General features: G+C 46.7%; 1 protein-coding gene across 4 annotated transcripts in view; it reads left to right on the forward strand.

Moving 5' to 3' along the window:
• Positions 1-13,900, forward strand: part of TBL1XR1 (TBL1X/Y related 1) — a 176,168-nt gene that overhangs the window by 76,942 nt on the left and 85,326 nt on the right. For all 4 annotated transcript variants that reach the window (XM_083442256.1, XM_083442259.1, XM_083442257.1 and 1 more), the window contains exon 2: positions 6,036-6,100. The gene's annotated coding sequence lies outside the window, so the exon portion shown is untranslated. The remainder of the gene's footprint in view (positions 1-6,035; positions 6,101-13,900) is intronic.

Consider the following 13,900-nt stretch of genomic DNA (forward strand, 5'->3'; position numbering starts at 1 on the left):
CTTAGTTTGCCTACCCATGGGCTAAGATGTAAAGAAAGCACAGTCCAAACGGCAGCAATCAGAGTTCCAGATTTCTGTGTAGAACCGTTTGAGTCAAAAGAGTTTGACTCTCCAGCGTTGAGCTATAGGAAACAGATGGGGTGGGGGTCCAAAGAATCTAGTCCAGCAACAGCAGATTAAGGTTGCAATGCTAACTCTTATTTACCCAGGAGCAAACCATGCTGGATTCAATGGACTGACTTCTGAGTAAGGCACAGTAAGGTTTTCATCCCAAGGGAGCGATCTTAGGCATGCAAAGCCAGCATAAGGTCCGCTGTCTTAAGTTAAGCCAAGTGGGACGTGGGTGGCGCTGTGGTCTAAACCACTGAGCCTAGGGCTTGCCGATTGGAAAGTTAGCGGTTCAAATCCCGTGAGCTCCCATTGCTGGGTCCCAGCTCCTGCCAACCTAGCAGTTTGAGAGCACGTCAAAGTGCAAGTAGATAAATAGGTACCACTCCAGTGGGAAGGTAAACGGCGTTTCTGTGCACTGCTCTGGTTCGCCAGAAGCAGCTTAGTCATGCTGGCCAAATGACCCGGAAAAACTGTCCGCAGACAAACGTCGGCTCCTCGGCCAGTAAAGCGAGATGAGCGCCGCAACCCCAGAGTAGTTCGCGACTGGACTTAACTGTCAGGGGGTCCTTTACCTTTACCTTTTATGAGTTAAGCCAGCGTAAAGTGTGCCAGATCCAAACTCTGTTCAGGACTGGGGCAATTGCTGGCCAGCCTAACCCTGGCAAAAGAGAAAGCCATTTCTTTGGTGGGTCTTTCACTGCCACCCCCCACCTTTTTACTGCCACCCCCCACCTTACTTAACCCACGATTGCAGGGCAGAAGGATATGTTGATGGCAAGAAATGTAGGATGTTGAAGGCTACCTGCAGTAGGTGACTACAGTTTGTTCACTGGGAGGTCACCTTCCCATCCCTGTCCAGTCTCCATTTGCAAAAGTGTGAATGTTCCACTTCACACCAGGGTCATGCTCTTGAGGCCCATGTGTGCGAGGAATTTTGCTTTGAGCTTGGAGAAAGTCCTGGGAAGGTTGGCTTCCGCAACAGCGTGAGCCTGCAGAGCAAGGACGAGGGACCTTGTGGCGCTACAGATGTTGATGCTGGCGGTGGCTATATTTATATATGCTGCCCTTTCTCTCGCGGAGCACAAGGCAGCGCACATAATTCATGTACTGCGTTGACACATAATGCAAGAATGATAATTAAATGCCGTCCGTTATAACAGCTAAGCTAACGGCAAAAGCCACCAGTGACTCCCTAGCCTAGTAAGGCCCTTCAGTCTACAGCAGGGTTTTGTGGGAATTGTAGTCCCAAAATAGCTGGAGACCCAAGTTTGGGAAACACTGGTCTACATGATGCACAGAAATTCTGGGGGAATAGGCATGTCTTTAATTGCCACCTGGCCGGGGGAAAAAACCACCTATTGTTGGGCTTTTACATCCAAAACGACTGATAGGGATGATGGGAGTTGTAGTTCCGCAACCCCTGTCCCTGCTCTAAAGTGTCCCCTCCCAGTCCTTGGGGATGCCTTTTGATTCTAGGAATTGTTTGTATATATCCACCCTGCTAGCCCCTCCCTCCTGGCATTCTTTTTTCTTTTCTTTCCAGTTGTAGGGAGGGGTAGAGATCTTCATGCTCGTGGTTCCAAACATCTGGGTTACATTTATGCTGGTTTTGAATGTAGGTCAGTCTTCATGTGTCGCAAAGCCTTGAATGCACAGCAAGAAAAATTAGAGGGAGCCTCTTGGCTTGCCTCCTTGGCCTGTTCTATGGGGGGGGGGGGAACAGTCGCTTGGGATTGGAAGCAGGGAGTTTTGCTTTGGTCTGCTCTCGGCACACCTGCGTCGCTGCTGGGCATGGGTGGGCATGAACAACCTGTATCTTCCTCCATCCCCGTGATGGCTTTCATAAATGCTTCATTGCAACTTAACATTGCTGCTTGGGGCCAGGTTCCCAAGGCCCAAGGCCTCGTTCAGGGTGCGTAGCAGCCTGAAGGTCATAAGAACATTGGGAGACCCCCGGAAAGTTTTATGTGGCAGGGGTGTGACCATTCAGCTGTTGCTGGACTCCCACCTCCCAGGAGCCCCATCCATGATAACCGATCCAGAGGGCCCGTGATTCACCCATTCCTACTCTCTGGTTTCCCTAGGCCCCAATCCTGCCTCGTTACCTCCCCACCCACTTCTGATTTTGTGCTGTGTGACATCTGCTGATGGGAGTCACTGGGGTGCTGTGTAGCCTTTACCTATGTTTTAGCCCACCCATTGGAATTAATGGGCACATTCATTATTTTCAATGGGTCTACTATGAATATGGGGACGCGGGTGGCGCTGTGGGTTAAACCACAGAGCCTAGGACTTGCCGATCAGAAGGTCGGCAGTTCGAATCTCCGCGACGGGGTGAGCTCCCGTTGCTCGGTTCCTGCTCCTGCCCACCTAGCAGTTCAAAAGCATGCCAGTGCAAGTAGGTAAATAGGTACCACTCTGGCAGGAAGGTAAATGGCATTTCCGTGTGCTGCTCTGGTTCGCCAGAAGCGGCTTAGTCATGCTGGCTACATGACCCTGAAGCTGTACGCTAGCTCCCTCGGGCAATAAATGAGTGCCACAACCCCAGAGTTGGTCATGGCTGGACCTAATGGTCAGGGGTCCCTTTACCTTTACTTTACTATGAATGTGGCTAATGTTGGATGATTCACAGGGTTTGAGTCTCTTTGTTGTCCCCTTTCCACTCAAACAGAGAAAACATGTAAAATAGAAAATAGCTTATTTTGCAAAATGAGGGGGAAATAAGCCCATTTGCCTTGATTGGCTTAACTAATTTAACTGTTTAGGGAAGTTTTAAATGTTTGATGTATTTATCATGTTTTTAATATTTTATTGGGAGCTGCCCAGAGTGGCTGGGGAAACCCAACCAGATGGGCAGGGTATAAAATTATTATTAACAACAACAACAACAACAATGTTTTAAGCAATGTCACATGGATGCCTAATTTACTCCTTTTCCGACGCTGCTGCCATCGCTAACCTTGCACGCTACGTACTTTTTCTCCTAACTGATGCCCAAATGAAAAACATGGAAGCCCCGCACATACGGGCCCTCGCCACACTGTCCCTGATACACAGACAACACTTTAGACCGTCGCACAATCGTATATTTGTGCTAAAGAGCTTATTCAGTTGAACACGCTTGGAAATTCTCCTCCCAAAAAGCAATAACAACAGCAACACATCTGGCTGGGTTTCCCCAACCATCGCCTTCAAAATTAAAACCACCCTCATTAAAATACATTTTAATGTATGTTTTTATCTTTGTTGGAAGCCGCCCAGAGTGGCTGGGGAAGCCCAGACAGATGGGCGGGGCATAAATAAATAAATAAATAAATAATAAGAATACCGTATTTTTTGCTCTACAAGACTCACTTTTTCCCTCCTAAAAAGTAAGGGGAAATGTGTGTGCGTCTTAATGGAGCGAATGCAGGCTGCGCAGCTATCACAGAAACCAGAACAGCAAGAGGGATTGCTGCTTTCGCTGCGCGGTGATCCCTCTTGTTCTGGCTTCTGAGATTCAGAATATATTTTTTTTCTTGTTTTCCTCCTCCAAAAACTAGGTGCGTCTTGTGGTCTGGTGCGTCTTATAGAGCGAAAAATACGGTAATTATTATTATGTGCTGATCATGAAGAGGTGTGAAGAGCTGTCCTTATGCCTGCTAGACATTGGGGTAGGACTTGCATACCAGTTCCCTGCCTCCATACCTGGTTATACAGCAGGAGTGTTGTGCCCAGGCAAATGCTGGAACAAGACTAGTATCTCAAGGAAAATCCCTTAAGGTGACGGCTGGACCCTGGCATCATTGTGGGGGGTCAGTGGCACCTGTGGTGGGCTATCTGAGAAGGATTGCTTTCTTTGTGTCAAGCACATGTTTACTAAGCCAGCACTTCGTGACACGGCAGCTAAAAAAGCCAATGCAATTCTGGGCTGCATCAATAGGAGTATAGCATCTAGATCAAGGGAAGTAATAGTGCCACTGTATTCTGCTGTGGTCAGACCTCACCTGGAGTACTGTGTCCAGTTCTGGGCACCACAGTTCAAGAAGGACACTGACAAACTGGAACGTGTCCAGAGGAGGGCAACCAAAATGGTCAAAGGCCTGGAAACGATGCCTTATGAGGAACGGCTAAGGGAGCTGGGCATGTTTAGCCTGGAGAAGAGGAGGTTAAGGGGTGATATGATAGTCATGTTCAAATATATAAAAGGATGTCACATAGAGGAGGGAGAAAGGTTGTTTTCTGCTGCTCCAGAGAAGCGGACATGGAGCAATGGATCCAAACTACAAGAAAGAAGATTCCACCTAAACATTAGGAAGAACTTCCTGACAGTAAGAGCCGTTCGACAGTGGAATTTGCTGCCAAGGAGTGTGGTGGAGTCTCCTTCTTTGGAGGTCTTTAAGCAGAGGCTTGACAACCATATGTCAGGAGTGCTCTGATGGTGTTTCCTGCTTGGCAGGGGGTTGGACTCAGTGGCCCTTGTGGTCTCTTCCAACTCTATGATTCTATGATTCTAAATAGTCCTTGCATTCAGTGCCTCCCGGCGTATTAAGTGTATCAGTGGAAGCCGTGTTCTGAATATCCCCACAGCCCCCTACTCTTCGGAAGTTAGGTAGGAACCTCTTCTCTCATGTTGTCTCAGTCCTCGAGCACCTCGCCCAACAGTCTCCTGCTTCTAAAATATCTTCTGGACGCCTGCTGAAAGCTGACCTATTCTCTCGAGATTTTGGCGGGATGGAATTGTGCAACTGTCTGGGTCCCCCCCCCTCCCTATTGCTAACTTTGATACTGATAGCATTGTGGGTTTCCTGCTTTGTTTCATTTTGCGTTTGCTGCATTTTATATTGGTACGTTAAGCCGCCTTGGAAACTCTTGGTGCGAAGACATAGCTGCAACAAATGCACGCACGTGGTAGGGTTGCAGCCTTGCTTGCGGGAAGTTGTTTTTGGGTAGGTTGCATCCGTCCACGTTGTTCCTCTTAATGGTGGTCCCCAGGCACTTGCAGCAACTGCAACAAGCAGCACTCAGAAATGGAAGCAAGAAGAGTTACCTACATTGGAAGAATGGAGAATGAAGATGACGGACTTTGCAGAACTTGATAGACTGACAGGAAGGATTCGAAATCGACGAGATCAGAGATTTACAGAAGATTGGGAAAAGTTTACAGAGTATATGCATAACTTAAGTGAAAAACAAATAATGCTTCTAAGCTTTAATGAAGCTCTGTAAAAATAAATGTTAGAATATGAGTGAAACAAGATTTAATTTACAAACAATGGATGAGGTTTTACAAATGTGTAAGAAATTAAGAAGGGAAGGAGTATCACTCAAGTTGAGGGAAGTAAAAAAAAAAAGAGATTGGATGTAAAAAAGATGATTTGTATTATTTTTTATTTTTTGAAAATTGAATAAAAAATTATATATATATATATAAACAAGCAGCAGGGTTGCTGTTTCTAAAAGGGGCATTAGATCTTGCATTCAGAGGGAGCCTTTTGGGGTTTGCAGGTTATGATTTATCGACCCGGTGTGGTGGGTGCCCTTTGCAAAGCAGTGCGAGCCAAGCAGTTTCCTGGACCCAGGGCTTTCCAAGACTGGGGGAGGCAGTGTCACTTAGTTGTGACACTGCTAAATACCCCCCCCCTTGTTTTCCTTCCCCTGCCCCATCCCCCAGGGCAGCAGTGTGTGGGCCAAGTGTTGCCACATTGCTGCTTTTTATACCCATCTCTGACCTTGCAGTGCATCTATTCTAAATGTGTTAACGTATATTAACTAACTTTTGCCTCCTTGGAAACGTGACAACAGCTCGCCCTCTCTGCAAATCCAGCAGTGAGAAATTCCAGGCTTTTCCCCTTTTCCTGAGCAATCCACTGTCGTATTATGATGTGCTAACATCCCTTTTGGTTCTTACATAGTAAACCTTCCCTCTCCCTTTTCTCTTCCAGTACCATCTTCCTGTGACGGGAGGCTCCTAACAGGACACCTTCCACCCATCAATGCACTGCCAATGGTAAGTTCAGGGAAACCCCCCTGTTGCAAAAGTTTATTGTGTTGTGATGTGGCCTTTACACAAAACCTTCTGCCTGCAGGAGAAGAGGCAAGCAGACGGGCTCCTAGGCTCAGGAATTCTTTTTTCTATAAAAGCATCCTATTATTTTTGCATACGTGGAGGCCTGTTTCTCCATCTGACAGTAACTGCGTCCGTTTTGACAGCTGCATTTGATGATACCTGTGCAATTGGTATCACACAAATTCTTCCCTGGCTAAGCTGCAGCATCACTCCTTCTCATAGTGAACTCAGGTGACAACAGAAACATGGTCTTTGAGAAATGGGAGAGGAAGGTATTGGCATACTCTGGGGATTACCTCCCTAATAATAATAATAATAATATCCCCAAAACTTGAGGATGTGTGTACGGCAGGGACATCTTAGCCACAGAATGCTGTTGGTTGGCCAAGAAAACTGGAGGAAGTGAAGAAATGGGGGGGAAGAGTGGGAGAAGAAGAATGGAATGAGCATTGTCCCAGTATAACAGTTTTCATACCTTCGCCAGTGTGATAAACTCATAAATGACTTCCTAGGTTGGTCTTCTATTGCCTGTTAGCGCTGAAATGGGCAGAGTTGACTTTCCCTGTCTTGAGTCTAGAGATTCTGGGATCTATGCTTTTGTGCCAACTTCGTATTTACATGAGTTGGCATGAGAAATCGTCAACGATTCGCCACGTGTGAATATTGGAATCCACTATGGGGTTTTGAACTGGGTTTTTAAATCACATTTCATAGGATTTTGCTTACATGAGCAAAAAAAGCACAAAACACATACACAAAGAAAATTACAGAATTGGGGTGTGGGAGAAGGCCAATGTTGGCAAACTGATGGTACTTCCAAGCATATGGGAGACCTGATGTTTTTAATCTTTGGATGAGAGTCCAAAGCTTCTGGAGGGACAAGTTTTGGCCTCTCGCGTTTCCCTATTTAATTACTATTAAATGCACTTCTGATTCAGGGAATTACACAGAATTCAAAGTCCTGTCCTATATACCTAGGCCAGGCTTCCTCAACCTCAGCCCTCCAGATGTTTTTGGCCTACAACTCCCATGATCCCTAGCTAGCAGGACCAACGGTCAGGGGTGATGGGCATTGTAGTCTCAAAACATCTGGAGGGCCGAGGATGAGGAAGCCTGACCTAGGCTCTTGGATGCAAGTCCCATTCAACTCCCATTGCTTAGTTTCAGGCGTCGAAAAACCTAAATGATGACAAGGTCATCATCGTCATCTGCCCCCCACTTAAGTGTAGCATAAGTCCCGTGCAGATATTCAAACTGTACTCAAGGAGGCCGACCAAGGTTTCCTTGACCCACCATGCCCATTTCTGCCCCACGCACCATTTGTACATTAGTCTTAACATTTGCCCTGCAGCTGCCATGTCTTGACCCCAGCATGGATGGACCTCGTCCGTGTGATCTGTGTTTCCCCTAATGGAGTGTTGGGTGTAGACCCCATTGCACACATAAAGTGTGGGATGGCAAGGATGGTGAGTATGTGTGCCCTGGGGAGGTTGGATTCATATGACCCTGAGCCACATGTGCAGTTCTGAACAGCTGCTTAGCGTTCTGCTTTCCATAACACACAGCTACTGTTCAGAAGAGACCTCTGATTTGGGTTCCCCATTGCAGCAAGGCTAATTGTGTGGGTGGCTGAAAAATTCTCCTTCTAAGCAGTGTGTGGGTTTGGACACAAGACTCAGAACTTTCCAGTCCTTCCTTGTAGCATTCTTCTGCTCTTTTTTTAATTGTTTGATTTCTCGCCTGTTGCTTTCTCCAGCAGAATACAACCCCTTCCCTATATTACTTCATGCTTGCGTACTGTGACTTAGCCAAGATTGAAATACTGTTCTGCATTATTGCCTCTCTTAAAAAACATGACTCATTGCATATTAAACTACTCCCAACACTTCATTAATTTTTAAAATACCAGGAAGAGGCTGTTTGAAGTCTCACTGCGTTTTCTCCTAATTTTCCCCCTACAGGTTGTGCCAGAAAATAAGTATTTGTAGAGTCTTGTGGGCCTGTTACTCGGTGTAGTGATAACTGATTCATAATTACTGCTTGGAGCAGGAGGAGAGAGAGAGGCCTTTTCACTTTTCTTTTCTTTTTCAGTCTTTCGGTAGAAAGAGCCTGGCTGTGTGGGGGGGAAATATAGTGCACAGGGGTTGTGTGTATTTTGCCTTTTGCCCTGCATTAGCATGGAATTCGGAGCTGGATGAAAAAGTCACGGTTGTGAGAATGTCCGCTTCTACCTTATTTATTTATTTATTTATTTAAAATGGAAGTTTATTTCCGTTGTGGCTACAAAAGACAGGTTTGCGGAAGGGCTGTGGCTCAGGAGCAACGAGCCGTCTTCCGGCAAATAGAGGCTCAACCTCTGGCGCTAGGACTCTGCAATCTCCTGCCCTTTCGGTGAAGCCTTGGGAGAGCCACATCTAATCTGCGTGCAAGACCAGCTTAATTTTATCCCTTTCTTTGTGGTATTTGGGCGACGCCTGAAGCCACGGTGGGCAACCTGTGGACCCCCGGCTTAATCACATGGCGGCCCTCGGCCTAATTTCACAATCTCCTCATAAATTATCGGTTCAGACCTACGGCATGAGCAAACTGTCACCCTGTGTCTGCGCTGGGCGCTCTGTTGCCGAATGACTCCGTAATCAGACCTGTGTAGCACATTCACCGCCCTGGCGGTGTATCTTGTTTGTCTTGACTCCCTCTTTAAGCTCTCTGCAGTGTTGCCCATCGCTACACCTTGTAGTAGCCAGCTCCATAGTTTTAACCACATGCTGTGTGAAGAAGGTCCTTCTTTTTCGCTTCCTTGGACTTTCTAGTAAGTACCATAGTAAATATAGTTGGTTAGCGACGGTTTGCTGAAGTCAATAATCTCCAAATACGTTGGCCTCGAATTTGGAGGGCCAGAGTCACTGCCATCCAGCAGAAAAAAATTTCTTTTCAGGGTTCACTGTAGCTGCCACTTGGGCTTGCCAGCAACTCTGACGATTAGGGTGTTTCTCTTCCTTAATTTATAGCTTGTATCTCATAAAGTTTGACACAACCTTTCGTTCGGCAGTGCCTGGCAAGGTGCTCAACCTTGCCCAGCCCAGCTTCTTGCAGCCTCGCAATATGGGGGAGTTAGAGCATTAAAATAATGAGATAAAACAATGTTAAACAATGTTAAAACAACAAGACACAGCACTAGAGGATGCGCTAAAAGAAGTTAAAAAGTAAAACGGAAGAGAGGGATAAAAACAAGTACTGAGGGTTGGCTATCCAGTGGTACTTTGGGTTACATACGCTTCAGGTTAAGGACCCCGCTAACCCAGAAATATTACCTCAGGTTAAGAACTTTGCTTCAGGATGAGAACAGAAATCGTGCTCCGGTGCTTCAGGTTAAGAACAGTTTCAGGTTAAGTACGGACCTCCGGAATGAATTAAGTACTTAACCCGAGGTACCACTGTAAAGCAAAAACTTGCATTGAAATGAGCCTTAGAGCTGAAGACCCTGCTTCCTCCATTAGTGCTCTGGCCCCTTCTGGGAAGTTTTTGACACGAAGGGTGGGACGTCTATCTGCTTAATCTCAGAAAGCACTATATTGTTTGTGGACGGAACTTTGTTTTTAACAACAACAACAACAACAACAACAACAACAACAACTTTATTATTTATACCCTGCCAATCTGGCTGGGTTTCCCCAGCCACTCTAGGCGGCTTACAGCATATATTAAAAATTGTAAATCATCAGTGAATAACAATTTCCCAATACTGGGCTGCCTTCAGATGTATTCTAAAAGTCAGATAGTTGTTTATTTCCTTGACATCTGACGGGAGGGCGTTCCACAGGACGGTCGACGCTACCGAGAAGGCCCTCTGCTTGGTTCCCTTCTTGCAGTGGGGGAACTGCCAGAAGGCCCTCGGAGCTGGACCTCAGTGTCCGGGGTGAACGATGCAGCCCTTGCCACGTGTTTTGGACTGCTTCCCCATCTCATCAGCCCCTGGCAGCTGGTGGGATTGGCCATCCGAAACACCTGGAGGTCACCAGGTTGTTTCAGGCTCCAATACCGTGAGCATCACCACAATCCCCAGGTAGCTCAGTTGGTCAAGCAATAATAATAATAATAATAATAAATTTTATTTATATCCCGCCCTCCCCAGCCGAAGCCGGGCTCAGGGCGGCTAACAACAATTAAATAATCAAACAATCAAATAATCAAACATTCTAAAAACATTCCATTATAAAAATTAATTAAAGTCAAATTAATGGCAACCGTTGAGCAAAATTCTGTGCAGGTTGCCAGAGGAGGGGGTGAGGCTGGGACCTGACCAAAGGCCTGGTGGAACAGCTCTGTCTTGCAGGCTCTGCGGAAAGATGTCAGGTCCCGCAGGGCCCTAGTCTCTTGTGACAGAGCGTTCCACCAGATTGGAGCCGCAGCCGAGAAAGCCCTGGCTCTAGTTGAGGCCAGCCTAACCTCTCTGAGGCCTGGGACCTTCAGGGTGTTTTTATTTGATGAGCGTAGGTTTCTCTGTGGGGCATACCAGGAGAGGCGGTCCCGCAGGTACGAGGGTCCTAGGCCGTATAGGGCTTTAAAGGTTAAAACCAGCACCTTAAACCTGCAAGAGCAAGAGACTCTTAATCTCAGGGTCGTGGGTTTGAGCCTTACCTTGGGCAAAAAGATTCCTTCATTGCAGGGGGTTGGACCAGGTGACATCATGGTCCCTTCCAACTCTACGGATCTATGAATTGGTTTTGTGCTTTTGTGGCTTTTCCTATTTCTTGAAAGGAGGAGGTTTGCAAACAGCATTCCTTTTTTAATGCTGCCTGGTTTTTTACTGTTCTGCTTCTTTATTACCCTCCCTTGGTTCAAGGTTGAGGGTTTTTTTGTGGGTAGAATTGGGGTGTCTCCTCCTTTATGATTCCACGTATCCTTCCTTATGGAGCATAAACTCCAGCTTAAGCTCCTGTTTACCGAGCCAGTGCCAGAAACGGGGGCCGGGGGCATTGTAAAACCTCCTCTGGCTCCTAAAGAGCCCAGCATTGGCCTCTTGTCTTTAAGTACCCACTTCCCTTCCCCGGATTGGCCCATCAGAAATCTATCATTGCTTTTAGTGGTCCATTTTTGCTGCTTCCATTGCTATTGACGCAGAGCCCAGAGGGGTCCATTCCTCTGCTCAGTCTCACCGCAGATATTGGCATTAGGCAATACCGAGCCTGTTTTGGGGGGTGCGAGAAGACGGAAGAGCATTATAGACGTTAACTGTTAAATGGGGATTAATAAGGAGGCATGCAGGAAAGTTCTTCGTTCTTGTGGTGTTTTTATTTTTGCAAGACAGGCAAACGCGCCTATGGTTGTATTTTGTATATAGTGCTATGAGAATGCTGTTTTGTGTTGCGTCAACAGAAGGCCGCCTTCCTAACCTTTTCATGCCGTTCGGCTGCTTGCTTAATGGCTGACGGTAGTAATAATGGTAGCAGTATTTTTCAGCGCCTTTTATCCCACGACTCCATTATGCTCAGGGCAGTGTACACGGTGTTCGCACTGTGGGTTTTTGTCTGTGCAACACCTCTTGAGACGTAGGTTAGGCTGTGAATGGCCTTTTCTGCAGTAGACAGCTTCATGGCTGAATGAGGGTTTGACGCAGGAGCTCCCTAGTTCCAGGTGGGACACTGTAACCACTAGGCCATGCTGGATTCCTCCAACCTACCAGTATGGTGGCAGCAGAGAGAACAGCAGCACAGATACAGTGGTACCTTGGTTTTCAAACGTAATCTGTTCCGGAAGACCGTCCGGCTTCCGGAACGTTTGAAAACCGAGGCGCAAAGGGCGGTCTACAGTTTCGATGGAGAAAATTAAAAAAAACTCAGCCGTTCGACTTCCGAGGCGCGTTTGAAAACGGAACTATTTACTTCCAGATTTTCGGCGTTCAAAAACCAAAACGTCCGACTCCAAGACGCTTGAAAACCGTGGGACCACTGTATGTCCAGTATAAGAGAGAATTGAGTTATGCCGTGAATAGCAATGCGTGCGTATGCTGTGTAAAAAATATTGCGATGGAAAAAAGTGAGGTTCTCCTGCAATTCCTGCTGCCCCTTTGCTGTGCATTATAAAATAACAATTGTAACAATATGTTAAAGGTACGTTTATCAGTTTTAGACCCCCTAAGCAGTAGCGGTTGGCAGGACATTACCCCGTTCGCCTCTGCATATTTCCATCCTGGTTTCAGATGCTGTGATGTATCGGTATATATTGCGATGTTTAGCCGGCGATACATCACGATGCTGGAAACCAGACTTTGCTCAGCCATGGCTTCCTGCTAATTTCTCTAAGCGCCTTTTAAAGCCATCAGAGTTGGTGGCCGTCGTTATATCTTGTAGCAGATTCCAGAGCTTAACTATCCCCTATGTGAATAAACACTTTATTTTGCTGGTCCCGAATCGTCAAACGTTCATCTTGATGGCACGAGACCCTCACCCCCACCCCCTCCCAGTTCTAGTGTTATGAGAGAAGGAGCAGTGGCTGCTGTTCTAAAGGACTCTCAAAGGTTGCGGACCTGATTCCCATGCTAAACCCCCCCCCCCAACTTAAAAAAGCTGTCCCTCTGAAAGGAAGGATGCAAATGTCCTCTCTGTTGACGCCTGCTTTGCCCAGCAGCTGAGCCCTTCTCTTGAGTTCCTAGGCTGAATAAAGGTCTGCCACCAATAAATATGGAGGTGACTTGGTGACTTGCAAGGCTTTAGCCCACATAAGCCATCCATATGCAGAGGGGCTCCTTTTCGCCTGCTCACATCTTGCAAAAATCTGTCATGGATGCAATATTCCGGCACAGCGGTGTGTTTGCGGTTTGCTGTTCCCCCACGAGCAGATGGGGAATCCCCATAAAATCCCCCAACATTTCTCGGTTTGCAGTTTTAGTATTTTAAAGACCACTAAAGCTTTGTACGTACAAGCTGCTGAGAAGAGAAAGAAAGAAAAGATGATGACCCAATGATAGCAGTGCTGGATCAAATGGAAGAATGACAGTCCAGTATTCTGCCGACCAGATGCCGCTGTTTAGGCGCAAAACCTTCTGGCTGGTTTTGGCAGTAATGTGCATAAAGCATTGTGTGATATTTAGAGGCATGGTTTCTACCCAAAAACAGCAGCCTTGCATCTCCTATGCCTCTTCCTTTCCCTTCCAACAGTCTCACTTGGTAGAGCATGAGACTCTTATTCTCAGGGCTATGGGTTCGAGCCCCATGGTAGGTATAAGATTCCTGCACTGCCGGGGGTTGAACCAGATGATCCTTGTGGCCCCTAACAACTCCACAATTCTGTGATTCTGTGCAAAAATGTGGTGTCGTTGGCTTGTGACTTTATTGGACGAAGCACAGTGGCGATGCGACATTGCCTGTTGAGTTTGCACCACTAGGTGCTACCAGGGTCAGAAGAGGAGCTGTTGTGAGTCTGCTGTACTTTAGCAGTTGCTGCAAGCCTCATAGCAGCCTTGCCCCTTGTTTACCAATGCCACTGGTAAAATTATGTTTCCTTTGTGGTTTTGAAATACAGCTAAGGAAACCAAGCTAAGGTGATTAAGAAATTCCTCCCTCGCTTATGAGTTCTTAATTTCCAGGCCTTTATACTGAAGATGGTTTGGACATAATGCTAAATGATAGTTGAGCATCACAAGGAGGGAGCCTAAGTAAGCCTTGGGCTTGAATCCTCTCCCCACAGTCTCCTCCAAGGCCATAAGAATTAATTCCACACAATTAAGTGCCCCTGAACCCA

The sequence above is a fragment of the Podarcis tiliguerta genome (assembly GCF_965153285.1).
Source record: "Podarcis tiliguerta genome assembly, chromosome: 5".
Lineage (NCBI taxonomy): Eukaryota > Metazoa > Chordata > Lepidosauria > Squamata > Lacertidae > Podarcis > Podarcis tiliguerta.